Source organism: Mixophyes fleayi, chromosome 8 (assembly GCF_038048845.1).
Source record: "Mixophyes fleayi isolate aMixFle1 chromosome 8, aMixFle1.hap1, whole genome shotgun sequence".
Classification (NCBI taxonomy): Eukaryota; Metazoa; Chordata; class Amphibia; order Anura; family Limnodynastidae; genus Mixophyes; species Mixophyes fleayi.
Genome location: NC_134409.1, coordinates 31,166,110 through 31,186,715, shown reverse-complemented (window position 1 = coordinate 31,186,715; position 20,606 = coordinate 31,166,110).

Sequence of the window (20,606 nt, the reverse complement as noted above, 5' to 3'; positions counted from 1 at the left end):
TCTGATACACCTAAATATGGACTGCACAGTGGAGTGGCCCCGGTAGTAAATTTGGTGCCGGGGCCACAATACCTCCTCCAACTTCCAAGTGTAGTGTTTATAAAGACAGACAGCGTCGAAGTGTTATTAGTTGACTTTCTTAACCCTAAAATTGTCCCTGTTGCAAATATTCGTGCAATGGACAGTTACTTTTCTATTGAAAGACTCAAGCTTTCAAGTGTAGTGTTTATAAAATATAAACAACAATACAGTAGTTTTAGAGCACGTCAATACCTCTTGTTTTAAATTATGACACGGCATTTTACTTTTGGTTTAATTTCTTGAATTTTTTTACATTTGGTTTTACTTTTTGAACATGGCAAACGACTGTTGCTTGGTCATATAATGAAAAAAAAAAAGTTCCAAGATGGAATTGTCCTTGGGCCCTCACACCCACCCTTATGTTGTTGAAATAGGACATGCACACTTTAACAAACCAATCATTTCAGCGACAGGGCCTACCAAACAACTTTGGCTGAAATGATTGGTTTGTTTGGGCCCCCACACCAAAAAAGCTATTCCTCTCTCCCTGTACAGACTAAACAGGCTCTACTGAGGCAAGATGTCGTCCTCATCCTCAACCTCTGATTCCTCTCCCCCTACAGTGTGTACTTCCTCCTCATCACACATTATCAATTCGTCCCCGCTGGACTCCACAACCACAGGTCCCTCTGTAGTATCTGGAGGGCAGTGCTGTACTTCATTGAGGAATTGATTATTCATTTTTATAAACATCATTTTTTCAACGTTGTGAGGAAGCAACCTCCTTCGCCGCTCACTGACCAGGTTCCCCGCTGCACTAAAAACTCTTTCCGAGTACACACTGGAGGGGGGACAACTCAGGTAAAATAGAGCCAGTTTGTACAGGGGCTTCCAAACTGCCTTTTTTTCCTGCCAGTAACAATATGGACTGTCTGACATGTCTACTTGGATGGTGTCAGCAAAGTAATCATCCACAATTTTTTCTATTGTGACAGCATCCAATGCAGCGACAGTAGACATGTCTGCAATGGTTGGCAGGTCCTTCAGTCCGGACCAGATGTTATCAGCATCCCCGCCAGTGCCTCTTTTGGGAAAACTGAGCTTTTTCCTCGCAGCCATAGATGTGGAAGAAAATGAGGGTGGAGCTGTTGGCATGTCACGGTCCTCTTCAGAGGACAATCTCCTGACCAGCAGGTCTTTGCACCGCTGTAGACTTGTGTCCGCCGGAAACAGAGACACAACATACGCTTTAAACCGAGGATCGAGCACGGTGGCCAGAATGTATTCCTCTGACTTTAAAAGAGTGACCACCCTCGGATCCTGGCAAAGCGTACGAAGGGCTACATCCACAAGAGCTACATGCTTGGTGTAATCGCAATGGCTTACCAGCTCCTCCCTCACTTTCTCCAGCTGCTTCTGCAACAGCCTGATCAGGGGAATGACCTGACTCAAGCTGGCAGTGTCGGAACTGACTTCTCGTGTGGCAAGTTCAAATGGCTGCAGAACCTTGCACAACACGGAAATCAGTCTCCACTGCGCTTGACTGAGGCGCATCCCCACTCCTTTGCCTATGTCGTAGGTGGCTGTGTAGGCCTGAATGGCCTTTTGCTGCTCCTCCATCCTCTGCAGCATATAGAGGGTGGAGTTCCAGCGCGTCACAACCTCTTGTTTGAGGTGATGGCAGGGCAGGTTCATGCTTTTTTGATGTGCCTCTAGTCTGCGGTAGGCACTGGCTGAATGCCGAAAGTGTCCAGCAATTTTGCGCGCCACCGCAAGCATCTCCTGCACACCCCTGTCACTCTTGAGGTAATGCTGCACCACCAAATTAATGGTGTGGGCAAAACATGGGACGTGCTGGAAATTGCCCATATTTAATGCCCGCACAATGTTACTGGCATTGTCTGACACCACAAATCCCCATGAGAGTCTAAGTGGGGTAAGCCACTGGGAGATAATTTCCCTCATTTTCTCTAATATGTTGTCAGCGTTGTGCCTCTTATTAAAGCCTGTAATGCACAATGTTGCCTGCCTTTGCATGAGCAGCCATTTTGTAGATGCTGCTACTGATGCAGCTGTTGCTGTTGCTGCGGAAGGGGATGCATCTACCCAGTGGGCTGTCACAGTCATATAGTCCTTCGTTTGCCCAGAACCACTTGTCCACATGTCCGTGGTTAAGTGGACAGTGGGTACAACCGCATTTTTAAGAGCACTGAGGACACTTGATCGTACTTCTCTGTACATTTTTGGTATCGCCTGCCTAGTGAAGTGGAATCTCGAGGGGATTTGGTACCGGGGACACAATACCTCCATCAACCCTCTAAATCCCACTCCACTGATGGCGGACACGTCTAACACCAACATTGCAGTTACAGCCGCAGTTATACGCTTTGCAATAGGGTGACTACTATCGTATTTGGTGGTCATGGCAAACGACTGTTGGACGGTCAATTGTTTGGTGAAAGACTTAGCGGTCTTACGACTTCCCCTCTGGGAAGATGACCGACTAACAGCAGCAACAGCAGCAGTGGCAGTAGTAGGCGTACCGCTGCAGGATTCCTCGGATGAATCCCGTATTGAGGAGGACTCAGTCTGGCTGCTGACTTGGGCTGCAGGACTGAATCTGATGGAGATTGTGGAGGAAGTTGACGAGGAGGGTGTTGCTGGTGTGTATCCAACTGGACCACGGGATTTAGGTGTCCCTGTACCGATGAGGGTCCTAGCCCCAGTTCCTGAACTAACCACTGAACTATGAAGGTTATTCAGGTGACGTATAAGGGAGGATGTTCCTAGGTGGGCAAGATCCTTACCCCTGCTTATTTGAGCTTTACATAAGCTACATATGGCCATACATTGGTTGTCTGGATTTGGATAAAAATAACTCCAGACCGAAGAGGTGCATTTTTTGGTCTTCTGACCAGGCATGACGATGGGCTTTTTCATCCCATGGACATCAGCTGTTTCCCCCCCCTGGTGCCTCATTTACAATAACCACATCACCATCCTCATCATCAAGTTCCTCCACAGCGCCAGCTACATCATCAATAGCCTCCTCCCGAGCCACCTCTTCCCGTACAGTGATGGGAAGGTCAGGCTTGACAACCACCAACACCCTTGGACTCGCCTTGGGGATTTGTGATAATTTCTCTTTAGAAGGCAGAGTTGTTTGCTGTTTTGTTGCTGACAGCATAACTCTCTTCAATTTTTTGTAGGGGGGGGGAGGAGGAGGAGGGCTAAGATCCGTGGGTGAAGCTGAACCACTAGTCATGAACACGGGCCAGGGCCTAAGCCGTTCCTTGCCACTCCGTGTCGTAAATGGCATATTGGCAACTTTACGTTTCTCCTCAGATGATTTAAAGTTTCTCTTTTTGCTACTTTTTCTTAACTTGGGGTTTTTGGATTTTACATGCCCGGTACTACGAGATTGGGCATCGGGCTTGGAAGACGACGTTGATGGCATTTCATCGTCTATGTCATGACTAGTGGCAGCAGCTTCAGCATTAGGAGGAAGTGGGTCTTGATCTTTCCCTACTTTATCCTCCAAATTTTTGGTCTCCATTATATGTAGCACAAGATACTGCAGAATGTGTGAACTTGGTAATATTGCAGTACCAATGGACTTATACTGCTGGATTGGTTTTGCAAATTTGGTTATAATTATTATATATTTTTTTTTTTTTAAATTTTTTATTTTTTTTTTACTTTTTTTTTATTTTTAAAAAACTTGGGAATAGTGGGGAAATAACTATGCCCTTAGAAGCACAGAGCACAGGACACAGCACCACTGGACTGAACAGGACACGGCACAGGACCCAGCAGCACTACGGAACTCAGCAGGACAGAGCACAGGACACAGCACCACTGGACTGATACTGCAGAATGTGTGAACTTGGTAATATTGCAGTACCAATGGACTTATACTGCTGGATTGGTTTTGCAAATTTGGTTATAATTATTATATTTTTTTATTTTTTTTTAAATTTTTTATTTTTTTTTACTTTTTTTTTATTTTTTAAAAACTTGGGAATAATGGGGAAATAACTATGCCCTTAGAAGCACAGAGCACAGGACACAGCACCACTGGACTGAACAGGACACGGCACAGGACCCAGCAGCACTACGGAACTCAGCAGGACAGAGCACAGGACACAGCACCACTGGACTGATACTGCAGAATGTGTAAACTTTGTAATATTGCAGTACCACTGGACTTTTACTGCTGAATGTGTGAACTTGGTAATATTGCAGTACCAATGGGCTTATACTGCAGGATTGGTTGTGCAAATTTTGTGGTAATTAAAAAAAATTAAAGTAGTTTTTGGTATTTTTTAAAAAAACTTTTTTTTATTTTTTTAAACACAGGGGAATATTGGGGAAATAACTATGCCCTTAGAAGCACAGAGCACAGGACACAGCACCACTGGACTGAACAGGACACGGCACAGGACCCAGCAGCACTACGGAACTCAGCAGGACAGAGCACAGGACACAGCACCACTGGACTTTTACTGCTGAATGTGTGAACTTGGTAATATTGCAGTACCAATGGGCTTATACTGCAGGATTGGTTGTGCAAATTTTGTGGTAATTAAAAAATATTAAAGTAGTTTTTGGTATTTTTTAAAAAAACTTTTTTTTATTTTTTTAAACACAGGGGAATATTGGGGAAATAACTATGCCCTTAGAAGCACAGAGCACAGGACACAGCACCACTGGACTGAACAGGACACAGCACAGGACCCAGCAGCACCACTGACCTCAGAAGGACAGAGCACAGCACACAGCACCACTGGACTGATACTGCAGAACACAGCACAGCACAGCACAGCACAGCACAGAACTAAACAGCACAGAACTAAAAAGCACAGAGGACCACCTAACACACCCTCCCTCTACCCTGATCAATGCCCGAGTGAAGATGGCGGCGACTAGCGGGGAATTTATAGGATCCGAGTATCGCGAGATCCGACAACGGGATTATGAGTCAGAGCCTCAGTTTCACTTTTGAATTTGGCGCCAATACCCGGATCTGTCTCGGATCCGACTCGGATCCGCAACGTTCGGGTGGGCTCGGATTTCATAAATCCGAGTGCGCTCATCCCTAGATACAACCACAAACATTTCCAAGTCACTACAAGTGTTAAAGAACTATGCACTGAGAATAATACGCCTCTATAGCGCCAACTTCAGGGCAGAGGTGGTACTGCAGCAACAGTATTTGTTTTCGATTGCAATATCACCTCTGCTTTGTAAAAGCCTTTAACATGGCGTTGGAATTCCTCAATGTTGTCTAATAACCATGTCATTTACTCTCAGGGGCTTATTATTATTGAAAAGTACACCAAAAAATCCAGTCACTGCAAAAACGTTAATTACGGTAACAAAGAACATTAGTAATTTATTTTCGTTTGTACTGATGTAACAGCCATTAGTAAAGAACTTCTTGTAACAGTCCTAATTAGACCTTAAATTCTTTAATCAACTTCCTTGTGTGAAAGTGATGCCCAGTGCTTGGTCACTGCTATGCCAGGAATCTGGGTGAGCCTTAAGGTAATGATGGTAATGATGGGAACTGCAACTGCTTCAAATGCTTCTACTTCTGATTCAATGGTAATTAATGGGAATTCTGTGGGATACATATATCCTATATGTAACAGATTCTATTTCTCTACACACTATGCAGTTACAGACAGTGTTGATCTAGAGTTGATTCAGGTTTCAGCAATCTGTGGCTCTCAAGCCTGTGGCAGAACTACAAGTGCCAGCAGGCCCTGAAGGGCTTCTGACTCTCTAGACTGCTGGAACTTGTAGTTCCTGCACAGGTGGGACAGCTGTACATTGCGTATTTGCATTCATTAACGTGAAGTGAGCTGCAGCATTGACCATTCAGCCTAAGGGGGAAACAATAAAATCTTATTAAGGGGCACATGCAAAATAGTGCATGCACCGTTTCCTTAGGAAAAAGAGGGTAACAGCGCTCAATCCCTGGTCATGAATACTGCTTCTAATGTTTAAATATTTCTATAGATGTGGTGATAGATTGTTTATATGGCTGTAATAATAAAGGCAAAATGATGATCTATTGTCCATAAGATAAATATCACCAAAAGAGTCTAGTATAATAAGTCTATTCTCCAGCCGTGTTATCTGTAATCATAGGGATCACTGTCCTAGTGGGGTCAATGTCTTGTATCTTGAATGGTTGTCTCCAAGTATATATGTGAATAAATCAGACAAAATCATGAGTTAGGATAGACCACCATTGACAAGTACCATAGAAAGTGTAATAGGCACTTACAATAGGTGAAGGATGCAGTGTACATCTGTTGAACCAATCCTGTGATCCAGGTGTATGTCATGCCGTATTTGCATCCAGCCCGATATCTTTTCTCTGACTGTAAGTTACTGGCTTAATGTGTCCCCATTCTCATAAGTGTCCTCAGAGGTATAGAAATTGAAAGGCCCCATTAGTTACTATACAAATTTAATGAAATAACATATAATCCACTTTCATTAATTTAATGCACCGTTTCCTCCATAAATGCTCCCAGATCAATTTCAGGAAACACTGGGGGCCCCTAGAATAGTCAGATCCTGTAATTCTGAAGGGCCCAACAGGCGAGCCCCCTGCATTATTCGGCCCTAATAACGCACCCTGTGAGCCCGCCCTCTGATCCCGCCCTGTACAAGCGAAGGGGAAGTAGCTGCTACCCTTCAACAAAGATGCCGGATGTTACCGCACAAGGAACAATGTGACATCTCCGCAACTCAGCTTTACCGTGGAGATGGCCAAGGGTCCAGCAGTTCTGAGTAGAATTTTGTGAGAGCAGACACTCAATCATGTGCTCTGAGGGACACCCAATGCCGGGCATAGTGCTCCTGTCAGTGCTGCTACTGATGGCGGAGGGAGCACCATTATTTGGAGAAACCATTAACAAGGAAGCAGAGAACATTTCTGACTTTGAGCGTATTGGACATGACAACACTGGAATTGAACGCACTGACCATATGAATAGTGGAATTGAATGTACTAACCATGAGAATACTGGAATTAAAGACACTAGCCATGAGAATACTGGAATTAAAGACATTAGCCATGAGAATATGGAATTAAAGACATTAGCCATGAGAATATGAAATTAAAGACACTAGCCATGAGAATACTGGAATTAAAGACATTAGCCATGAGAATATGGAATTAAAGACATTAGCCATGAGAATATGGAATTAAAGACATTAGCCATGAGAATATGGAATTAAAGACACTAGCCATGAGAATACTGGAATTAAAGACATTAGCCATGAGAATACTGGAATTGGACAAACTGACAATGAGGATACTGGCAGTATATATAATAATATCGACCATACAAAGAACTGAGATAACAAAGATTGTGACCATGGAGAATTCGAATGATGAGAATGTCTATACCGAGAATACGAATACCAAAAATACGGATATCCAAGTTAGGAGCCAGGCTTCAGCAAAAAGGCCGGTAAAAGCCCATACTAATGTCACACTGGTGTCCCTCACAGCTTGTAGTCTGACCTTTGTTTTCGTAATGATCATTATATTCTTTATCAACAACTGGAAAACCCTGAGGTCTGTATTTGACAATACTGGGAAAGGAACCATCACTGATAAAGGTGTCCCCTGACACCTTTCCCTGATGTGAAGAAATTAATCAAGCTGCAAGAACATCAGATGCAGCAAATAAAAAAAAACGTAAGAAAAATTTTTTTTATTTCATCTATTACAAAACAATAGATAAACAGTAAGTATTTTTGTGGAATTTGTCATAGAACAGATAAGAACAATGCTATAGGTAAAATTGTCAGCTATCAGCTGTCTATCTACTGGCAAAGCATGCTTGAGTTCGAGGTTTTACATCTGGAGAGCAACAGGTTGGTCATGCCTGGTCCAGACCATGACCCTAGCCTTCATTAGGCCACACTTCTAAATCACTATGTCACTAACAATCAGACAAAATAACGAGTTAGGATAGACCACCTTGACAAGTACCATAGAAAGTGTAATAGGCACTTACAATAGGTGAAGGATGCAGTGTACATCTGTTGAACCAATCCTGTGATCCAGGTGTATGTCATGCCATATTTGCATCCAGCCCGATATCTTTTCTCTGACTGTAAGTTGCTGGCTTAATGTGTCCCCATTCTCATAAGTGTCCTCAGAGGTATAGAAATTGAAAGGCCCCATTAGTTACTATACAAATTTAATGAAATAACATATAATCCACTTTCATTAATTTAATGCACCGTTTCCTCCATAAATGCTCCCAGATCAATTTCAGGAAACACTTGGGGGCCCCTAGAATAGTCAGACCCTGTAATTCTGAAGGGCCCAACGGGCGAGCCCCCTGCATTATTCGGCCCTAATAACGCACCCTGTGAGCCCGCCCTCTGATCCCGCCCTGTACAAACGAAGGGGAAGTAGCTGCTACCCTTCAACAAAGATGCCGGATGTTACCGCACAAGGAACAATGTGACATCTCCACAACTCAGCTTTACCGTGGAGATGGCCAAGGGTCCAGCAGTTCTGAGTAGAATTTTGTGAGAGCAGACACTCAATCATGTGCTCTGAGGGACACCTAATGCCGGGCATAGTGCTCCTGTCAGTGCTGCTGCTGATGGCGGAGGGAGCACCATTATTTGGAGAAACCATTAACAAGGAAGCAGAGAACATTTCTGACTTTGAGCGTATTGGACATAACAACACTGGAATTGAACGCACTGACCATATGAATAGTGGAATTGAATGCACTAACCATGAGAATACTGGAATTAAAGACACTAGCCATGAGAATGCTGGAATTAAAGACACTAGCCATGAGAATACTGGAATTAAAGACATTACCCATGAGAATATGGAATTAAAGACATTACCCATGAGAATATGGAATTAAAGACATTAGCCATGAGAATATGGAATTAAAGACATTGGCAATGAGAATACTGGAATTAAAGACATAAGCCATGAGAATACTGGAATTGGACAAACTGACAATGAGGATACTGGCAGTGAATATAATAATATCAACCATACAGGGACTTAGGTAACAAAGATTGTGACCATGGAGAATTCGAATGATGAGAATGTCTATACCGAGTATACGAATACCGAGAATACGGATATCCAAGTTAGGAGCCACGCTTCAGCAAAAAGGCCGGTAAAAGCCCATACTAATGTCACACTGGTGTCACTCACAGCTTGTACTCTGACCTTTGTTTTTGTAATGATCATTATATTCTTTATCAACAACTGGAAAACCCTGAGGTCTGTATTTGACAATACTGGGAGAGGAACCAGCATTGATAAAGGTGTCCCTGACACCTTTCCCTGATGTGAATAAATGAATCAAGCTGCAAGAACATCAGATGCAGCAAATAAAAAAAAAAACGTAAGAAAAAAATTTATATTTTATCTATTACATAACAATAGATAAACAGTAAGTATTTTTGTGGAATTTGTCATAGAACAGATAAGAACAATGCTATAGGTAAAATTGTCAGCTATCAGCTGTCTATCTACTGGCAAAGCATGCTTGGGTTCGAGGTTTTACATCTGGAGAGCCACAGGTTGGTCATGCCTGGTCCAGACCATGACTCTAGCCTTCATTAGGCCACACTTCTAAATCACTATGTCACTAACAATGTCACTAAGGTTAAGATGTGACTTTTTTTAGGGATTGTAACTCATCAAATTGCAACTGATTTAGCTGATTCTTTATAGTTATAGTTTATATTTATAAGCCAAGCTCATAAAATCTCTACATCCATACTCACTATATTCTATGATCAGCCAAAACCAATTCCCTACCACGTACCCACCTGACATTTTATAATAAATTAATATATTTATGTACCAGAGCAAAAAACAGGTGTTGTGGAATGCATGAAGTGCAAGACTATATTGGAAGGAGAGGGACTGCGGCTGCACGGAGAACCAGCTGAAGGAGCGTCAACACACCTGGAGCTACAGAATGCCATTCTTCAGGAATCCGGCAAAACCAGAACATAAGTATCTTAATTATATTCACAACTAGTAGTCCTGTAAGTGTAGAAGAGTAGGACAAAAACAGACAATGAGAACATCAGCTTATCGCCAGGTCACACAAGTGATGTATACTGAATGGTATGATTGGTGGACAAGTCACTCTTCGTCGTAGGCATCAAAAACTAAATTGTTAGCCTAAATGTGCAGAGAAACTGTGCTACATAAAACTGTAGAACCTTGTAGGCTTTATATAAAAATACTCTACATAACAGTCAATAAATAAATAAAACAACTTCCATATTGCTAGCCTCTGAAACACAAGAATACTTTGGATCCACATTGGCTGTAGTGTATAAATAGAGGTGTGGAATCTATTATCCGGAATCGCTAGGGTTCAGGTTTTCTATATGGAGCACATGCCTAAAACATTCTAAATGATATTTAAAAATGACCTGTGTCTTTCCCTGTATTTCCCCTGGCATTACCCTGCTCATGAAAAGGCTTGCACTACACCCAGCTGATCGTATGATGCGACACTCGCATCCAATTACATGCCATCCTCTTCTGCCAGTATTGCCAGTCACTCCCAACAAATGGTATAAAATATTGGACCAACTAAAGGTAGTGTAACACTTTAAATTGTTTACTATTACTCCTCTCAGTGAGTGTAAGAGGAGCTTAGTGTCTGTGTGCATGGCGTTCCTCTCCTCATTACCATGAGTACCATGATTGGGACTTATCTATTTCCTATAAAGTAAGTTTTCCAATGTTGGGAATTGTTACATGTATGCAGTGAAACTTTCCCCCTTAATTAACTCACTACACTCATAGGATCCGTACAACCACAGACCTCAAATCACTGGGACTCAGAATGGTAGCCAGGTAAGTCAGACAGGCCGAAGATGCTACAGAATCTGAATCCAAAATAATGGAAGTAATCCAGGAGCCAATCACAGAGGAAAAGAAGATTCCAAACCAGTAGACAAACGCATAAACATAAAACCAGACAGATTAAACCCATCCAAAAAAGTCACAAAGAAAACCTTTACTCCAGCAATGTATAATACTAGGCCTGTACCTTAAATGCAAATATACCCATTGACTGCCAGCGAGTAGATAATCAATAAGCATTATAGAATGAATTTACCCAAATGAACAAGCTAATGGCACGTCTATATACACATCAGACCTGATTACAATTGTGTTTTGATGGTCGATCAGTTTGGTAAACCACTGGTGACTGGTGTAAGTTGGATGGTTTAATAATACAGTACCATGCAATGTTAAAGTATCTGCATACTGATCTGGTCCTTTCTAAGGGTGGGGGTGACTAGGCAGTATTCTTAGGCCTCATCTTCAGAAGGGACTCTTGAGTCACAATATACTACGGTTACAGGGTCCATTGTATATTATGGTAACTATACTGCTGATCATTTCGTGTTCTGGTTTTGGTTTTTGGATCTGGATTACCTTTGTGTTTTGGTTTTGGCAAAACCGCCCTTGCGTGTTTTGGTTTTGGTTTTGGATCCATATTTTTTCCTAAAATCCATACTTTTATTGCTAAAATGACATATTTTTGCTTTTCCCCATCACCCTACATTATTATTAATAACCTCAATAACATTCAAGTAATTTGCAGTCAATTTTGACCACCTCACAGATCACAATATTATTTTCATACACTTTCAAACAAAGACTGCAGCGACCTGGCTGGATGCTAAGTGACAGAGCATTGACTCAAACACACGGCAGTTCCTAGCACATCTAGGAAACATTGCAACACAACAGTGTCAGTAAAGGAAAGTGGTGCAAGATGGAATTGTCATTGGATAATGAAATCAGTTCTGGTTCATTTGAGCACCCCACCCGTTCTTTGGATAACTGTGGTAATTCTACAGCGAATATACATGGCAACGAGCGCTGCCCCCCCCCCTTCCCCCCAGGGATGCGTGTTTTAATCAGACCCAGACCAATCCAGGGTGTCAGACAATGCACTAAAAAGAGCCATTGTAATTCACAGCAAAAAGCAAGTTCATCAATGAGCTTCGAATCAGCCCCAATTCACAGAAAATTATAATATATTATATAGTTAGGTATCTTTGACGTAAAGTGCAGATTACAAACACTTTTTGCAATACTGATGAAACAGCAGCAAAGTGGAAGGTAATACATATACACGTCTATTTAGACACCCATGCTTACATTACTTCTGCAAGCAACGTTGTTCTTTGCTAAAAAAAAACTGTTGTTTTTATACCGTTCAAAATTTTTTAAAATAATCCTTCACCATTCTTTGGATGTTGAGAGTTGATAGTAGGATCAGGTGGAGTTACAGCAGAGGTGTCACTAATTCTGGTCAATTCTTTTACAGTAGACAAGACCAGATGACAAAATGTTGTGCTCAGTCATCTGCATCATCAATGGGTCTCTTGGGAAAGCTACGTTTTTTACTAGCAGCAGTTGACTGAGATAATAAAGGAGGAGACGCCGTCCTGTCACGTAACATTTGACCTGTCATCTTGCTCACCAGGAGCTCCTTGCATCTCTTCAGATCTGGGTCAGTTGGAAACAAAGAGAAGACATAGCTCTTAAACCGAGGATCAAGCACAGTCGCCAAAATGTAGTGATCCGATTTCAAGATTTTGATAACTCTTGGATCCTGGTGAAGCGAATAAATTACTTGATCTACAAGTCCAACAAACTTAGAGTAATTGCTTTGTTTAATCTTCTCTTTCAGTTTCTCAAGCTGCTTTTCCAAAAGTCTAATTAAGGGAATCACTTGACTCAAGCTAGCAGTGTCTGAACTCACTTCACAGATGACTACTTCAAATGGTTTCAGCACCTTGCACAACATGGAAAGTATTCTCCACTGCGCTTGACTTACATCCCCTTCCTTTCCCAATGTCATGGCTTGTGGAGTAAGTGTGGATGGCTTTTCACTGTTCCTCCATCTGCAGAAGCATATACAGGGTGGAATCCCACCTTGTCACCACCAATTGCTTCAGTTGGTGGCATGACAAATTAAATTGCTCTTGTAGCTGCTGCAATGTCCTACATGCTGTTGCCGAATGCCGGAAATGTCCAGATATTTTACGGACCACAGACAGCATCTCCTGCACGTCCCTGTCATTTTTTAAAAAGCTCTGCACCACCAAGTTTATTGTGTCAGGAATGTGATGGAATTCACCCAGCTGTAATGCTCTCACAAAATTGGTGGCTTTATCAGAAATGACATATCCTGAAGAGAGTCCAAGCGGGATAAGCCATGATGCAATGACATCCTTTAGTTTTTGTAACAGATTGTCAGCTGTATGCCTCTTAGTGAAGACGGTGATACACAGAGTAGCCTGCTCTGACAATTGTGACATACTTGGGTACATACTGCTGCTGTTCCTGCAGATGAAGGCGAATCGCCAACCCAGTGGGCTGTCACAGTCATATAATCTTTTATTTGCCCAGTTCCGCTTGTCCACATATCTGTGATTAAGTGTACAGTGGGTAGAATGGCATTTTGCAGTCCAATAATTACATTTTTACGAACCTTCTGGTAGAGGTGAGGAATAGCTTTTCTAGTGAAATGGTGTTGTGATGGAATTTGGTAACTGGGACACAAGACCTCAAGTAACTGTCTAAAAACAGCTGCATTAATAGTGGATATTAGACGCAGATCTAATACTAGCATAGTTGCCATGGCATCTGTGATTCGCTTTGCGACTGGGTGACAGCTGTCATACTTGTTTCCTCTTGCAAAGGATTGTTTAACCATCAATTGTTGTAAACTACTAGTAGTCTTCTGCTTGGTCTGCTTCTGGGATGAAGATTCACCCCCAGCAGCAGCAGCAGCAGTGGGACTAACGCTCAAGAATTCTTCTGAGGAATCCAGGATAGTGGAGGTGTCTTAGCAACTTGGATGCAGTACTAACTCCTATCGCTACTGAGGATATTGATAAGGATAGTGTTGTGGGTGTAGATTGCAGGTGTCGGGATCTAGCTGTCAGAAGGGACCTAGCTGATGATGGACTGCTTGTTGTTATATTTTTAGCATAAGTTTCCAATTTTCCCAACAGCTTTCCATGAACTCGCTTCAAATGGCATAACATGGATGGTAACCCCCCAAAAAATGGGATCCCTAATGTCAATTGAATCTAGCGTTTTTAATTATATTCGAAAAACGTGCGTTTTTGCCATAACGCAAAACATGAGGCAGATAAAGTAATTTGGTTTGGATTTTTGGATTCGCAAGTAAGAGTTACCTTAGGGCTCCAAATTTTGTGTTGATTCCTTAATAAACACCTGTAATACTTCAAATAAACTGGATAAAGAAGCCGTGATTAGTAAATTATTTAATGAATTGAAAAATCAATATTTAATCAAATAATTGTCAGACAGTCAAGATATTTGACAGAAATAGTTGTTTTGACAACCACTCTTAACTAAAAAAAATTCTTAGAAATCTGAGATGGGTGGTGGACAACCCTGGTTGAACTGACATGGAATGACCCACATCTCATCGCATTTCCAAGTTTACTCAATGTCAATTTTTAAATGCAGTACTATTTTCTACCACCAGATGTACCATAGTACACACATTATACATTAAATACACTGGATATAAGACGGATGACAAGAGGGCAAACACGTTACAGTAAATCATTGAAATGTATGTTATCTGACTGCAGATGACAGTAGCTGTCACAGTCTGGTAATAAATAAACTAGAATACAGTAAATAAATAATTATATCTATTAAGGATTGTGCAGCCCCATCCTCACTATTTATTTATTTCTTAAAACTTAGTTTAAAATACCTCCAAGTATTTTATCTGGACTTATGTCCTGCTTCCTAATTCATACAATGACACTCTGTGTGATGAGTTCATCTATTGGAGCACAGAACACATTTTTAAATGTACTGCACATCTCATACATTACTGTACTGAAGAAAGTAGCGATGTCAGAGCAGTGTGGAATGGAAACCTCTGAAGGTCTTTCACACTGTGGAGTCTACGTATTAAAGTGCGATGAGCCATTAAAACCATTGCAAAATGTATGAACGGCTTATGGCAGGAGAAATCAAAGATTAAAGCCATAACCTATTTAATGTTTCTTAACGCAGTCCCCATAGATTAATAAGCTTTGCATTTAGCAGCAAGGTAACATCATCTCAGGGTGGCATTATCTGTCATTTTCTATGGGATCCTGCTGAAGCCTCTCCAGCTTTGCAGAATCACTTACCATAGAAGTGCTATGCACATGCATATAGCACTTCCTTCTTTGACCAGCAGCGCTAGGTGGCCGCAACTAGTTAAAACAGTTTGTGGAGGAGGAGGGACTTCGCCGGGGCTCCCAGAGGAGTCCAGGCATGGTACGTTTTAGTGGTGCTTAAATATGCATCGCTGCATATTGATAGGCACGCATATTTTTAATATATAGACCCCTGTGTGATAAGAGTCCCCCAAATGGTCAGTACTGGTATTACAAGCCCAAGTATTAATTATTTTTGGGATGTTATGTCATTTTTATGCAAAGAGAAATGGTAATGTGTGAACTGTACAATGCAATAAAATTGTGTACGCACCAGGTGTCCCTTTAATGCTTAAAACATCTGTAAGAGTGATCTTCTAATCCTCAAGGACTTCAATCTCATTTAACTTGATCCTAGAAACAGCAAATTTTGTATCCAATTCAAATCAATAAATTAAAATAAACTAATTTTCCAAACAACTGGGAACTCTATTCAATTTCTCCAACCTATTATACCACACAATAATGCCACCAATTTCATGTATACACACAATTTACTATTAAAAACAAATGTAGGCAGCTCTGTTTTCTTATGTATGACGAACTCTGGAGAAGGGGCTGGCTGAGCTGCTTACTGATTTAAGATTTCTACAGTAACTGGTTCATGGTTCGTGTCTCAGCCTTCTGCTGTCTTTTCTTGTTCCAACCATACTACACCATCGGCAGGCCCTTTCAGAGGTTCATGGAGGCCTGGGGAAATCCAAATTAAAAAGCCCCCCATCCTCTCTTTCTTAAAAAAGAATGCATTTAAAATGTATTTTAAATTGATTTTAGTGCTTAACTTTATTAACAATTACAAATAAAATATTGTATACATATACTGATGTACTGGATTATTGGAGATTTCAAATTAGAAGTGCTTTTCTAGCTATTTATTGGCAAATGCTGCAATCAATTTGGAAAAATCCAACTTTCACAGTTAATATTGAGCATGGCCAGCCCATTCAATCGCTCTTGCCCTATAGTTGAGGGATAATAGTTTTTTACATTCTTCAGCACACTGAATATTCGTTCAACAGAAGCAATAGATGCTGGCAAACTAAGGAAAATGCTTGCTTTCTATAAATTCGCTTCAGGAAAATTAGTTTGTTACTGAAAGCTTGGGCAATATCTTTCTGGTATTGTTGCGGAAAGTTTTCAGCTACGGAGCACAGCTCTTCATTACTCATTTTGTTGAACTCCCAAAGAAACTTAAACAAGTTATAAATGACTTCCACTGAAGAAAATCGACGATGAAGACCAGACACAATGGAGCACGTAGAAAACTGACCCTATAGTGCTTTTCGTCATCGGGTTGAGCAGGTCAGTGGCATCTGGTGGAGAACTCAGTTGGAATCTCAATGTTTTTTGCTACAATATTGCACTTTATGCCGATCTGATCCCATTTATTGTGCAACTGTTCAATGTATTTGATAAGACATTTGATGTTGTCCAGCTCAATGTGTAATGTAGCACTGAATGCTTTAATAAGGAGGGAAGTTTTGTCAATCATTGTAAGTAGCTTTATCCACAAAGATGACAAATTCAAATTTCAACAAGTACTTTGCAATTCTAACTCCATCAAGAATTGTTCTTGTACGAATCTGTGTTGAGTTTGTATGTTCTCCCCGTGTTTACGTGGATTTCCTCCAGGTTTCCTCCCACATTCCAAAAACATACTAGTAGGTTAATTGGCTGCTATCAAATTGACCCTAGTCTCTCCCTGTCTGTCTGTGTGTGGGCATGTTAGGGGATTTAGATTGTAAGCTCCAATGCGGCAGGGACTGATGTGAATGAGTTCTCTGTGCAGCGCTGCGGAATTAGTAGCGCTATATAAATAGATGATGATGATGACCCACACAGCTCAAAAAAAATAATTTTGTATGTGCATTGATAGGTAATTTGCAGGTTTTTTTGGCTGTCTTGCGATTCATTTACAAGTTTAACGTGTCTCGATAAAATTGGGTCATAGCTGCTGATAAGCTCGATTATACCTAGAAGTTTCTGTTATTAGAGTCACTAATGCGAGAACTGGAACCAAAGAATGCTAATCCCCGCTCAGATATATAAGGAACGATATGCAGGAAGGGCTCAAGAGTTTGTTTCCAATAATTAGCTTCCGTAGTGACTTCAGTGAAGAGTAAACTGTAAATTGAAGTTTCAGATAATATTGCTCTGAAGGGTGACACTTACGACACATAATTTTCTATGCGCAGCATTAACTCTCGTGTGATGGTATTCGGTGGTACAATTTATTTCAACCTCTACTCAAGGTCCATCCGGATTGAGCAGATAAAAACACTGTGTTTGCTGCACTTTTATTAAAAATGAAGCAAGGCACAGAGTGGAGAGATTGTTTTGCTACACTCCAGCATAACCAGTTTTGTAAGCAGGTCCCACCATTCAGATGGTTTTTCTTAAGTAGAAGATTAGGGAAAACATGTTTACTAGTGTCTTGTGGAATGTTATTTGGTATTTCAAAACTAAAATCTTAAGAAATTACATTCGGGCAGCATCGCTTTTATTGATAATACCAATGTCGATCGTGGTAAAACTTTCAGCAGAAATGGATTCTTGCTCTTCTGGTTCTTGGCGTTCTGTAAAGTTTCTGGATTGTAAACTGGATCTTCTGCTGACACCGAGACAGTGTTAGCGCTCAGCGGTATCGCTGTTGGCACATTTCCTTCTCTACAAATGTCTTTATACACATGTTGCACTTCAACCTCTGGTAGTGAATTTGGAACAGAATTGTCACTGTTTACAGTTGCAGTGATTTGGCTGGTTTCACTTTCAACTGGGTTTGAACATAGAATTCCTGATGCTGAAGCACTTGTTGTTGGTTCACTTGGGTGAGTAGCGTTTTCTTGTACTGGTGATTTAAAAAATAAAGTTATTGGCCTTAACTTTTTACATTCGGCTTCCATTGATTTTTGCCGTCGCCTTTTAAGTTCCCCACTTTCAAATTTCCTCAACAACATTGTATGGTTAGTTGTAATATTCTGAAACACCAGTTGTATGAAAATTATTATTTGTTATCAAAATTGCCATTATAAATTTCTGGAAACCGAATACACATACACATGGGTGGGGTTAAAGGCTTTATGCCACGCTTGCTACACCCCCCCCCCCCCCCCCCCTCCACAGCTCACACTGCCCCATTGCACCTCACACTGCTCCCCTCATTGTTTATACTGTTCCCCTCACATCTCAAACTGCTCCCCTCATGCCCTTGACCTTTTCAAGCACCCCAAATCACTTTTCCCACTACCCTAATTTATCCCAGAATCTCAATTACCCTACACACACAGGCGCTTACCCTAATTCCACCCCAGAAATCACACACACACACTTACCCTAATTCTACCTCAGCAATCACACACACACACACACACTTACCCTAATTCTACCTCAGCAATCACACACTTACCCTAATTTTACCTCAGCAATCACACACACACACACACACACACACTTACCCTAATTCTACCTCAGCAATCACACACACACACACACACACACACACTTACCCTAATTCTACCTCAGCAATCACACACACACACACACACACACACTTACCCTAATTCTACCTCAGCAATCACACACACACACACACACACACACTTACCCTAATTCTACCTCAGCAATCACACACACTTACCCTAATTTTACCTCAGCAATCACACACACACACTTACCCTAATTCTACCTCAGCAATCACACACACTTACCCTAATTCTACCTCAGCAATCACACACACACACACACACACACACACACACTTACCCTAATTCTACCTCAGCAATCACACACACACACACACACTTACCCTAATTCTACCTCAGCAATCACACACACTTACCCTAATTTTACCTCAGCAATCACACACACACTTACCCTAATTCTACCTCAGCAATCACACATACACTTACCCTAATTCTACCTCAGCAATCACACACACACACACTTACCCTAATTCTACCTCAGCAATCACACACACACTTACCCTAATTCTACCTCAGCAATCACACACACTTACCCTAATTCTACCTCAGCAATCACACACACACTTACCCTAATTCTACCTCAGCAATCACACACACACTTACCCTAATTCTACCTCAGCAATCACACACACACTTACCCTAATTCTACCTCAGCAATCACACACACACACACTTACCCTAATTCTACCTCAGCAATCACACACACACACACTTACCCTAATTCTACCTCAGCAATCACACACACACACACACACTTACCCTAATTCTACCTCACACAGTTACTTCAGAAAACAGTGAGTCTTCTAGGCTATAGCTCCTCCTCCTCCCTGTGAGTCTGACAGCTGCTGCTTAGTCTTTGTAGCTCCGCCCCACATGTTCTGATGTCACTCTCCCTGTTATCTCCTCTCCTGAAGTCTTGACAGCCCTACGGGAGACGGAAAGTGACTGCAGAGAATGAGCCGGGTGCACCGCTTATAAAAACATTGCAGTGGGCCCCCAGTAAATGGACATTGCCCCCAGGGCAGCCTGCGCTTTGCGCTAGGGCACTGGCCGCACCACCCTAGTTATGGCCCTGTTACCTAATTCATGCTATTTACCTTTAAAAGCGTTCAGTTGTTCACGTAAAAACATCAAGAAAACGCTGAATTCAAAAAGTCCAGTCCAGTTTTCTAATTATAAACAAACTATTCCCTTGCGAAGTTGCTAGTCATTCACCCCGGCAAATCTGAAGCACAAGTGACATTCTCATGTGTCTGTGTGGATAGATGCATCATGCACAGAGAGCAATAAGCGCATGCGCCACGGCACGTTGTGCCAATTTAACCAGTTAAGGTGCTAGGTTTGAACTTTTATTACTTGGTAATTGCCAAATTAATAAATGGCAAATATAAATATAAAGTCGGAACACAAAAACTATAAGTTGGAAAATTTTGAGGCCCCCTATTTAGGGCCTGACCATGGGTAGCAGCATAGAAATGCCAAAAACCTATGATTGCTTTATTATTGGAGGCTCCTAATGCTGCTGTCTAACAACAGCCATTCACTCTTTCCCTACCAATTCTTACTTCATTACCTTTTGTTTCATGTGTTCGCCACACCTCTTTGGACAGGGCCATCTTTACCTTCTGGTGCATGTCATTGTATGTAATTTGTACTGTGTCATGATTCCCTCAATGTAAAGCGCTGTGTAATATGTCAACACTTTTCGGGCATATTCAATTAGGGTTCCGGTCCGCGGGATCGCGCCGGAACAGCTGCGAAACTTAATCCACGTTACCGCAATAACGT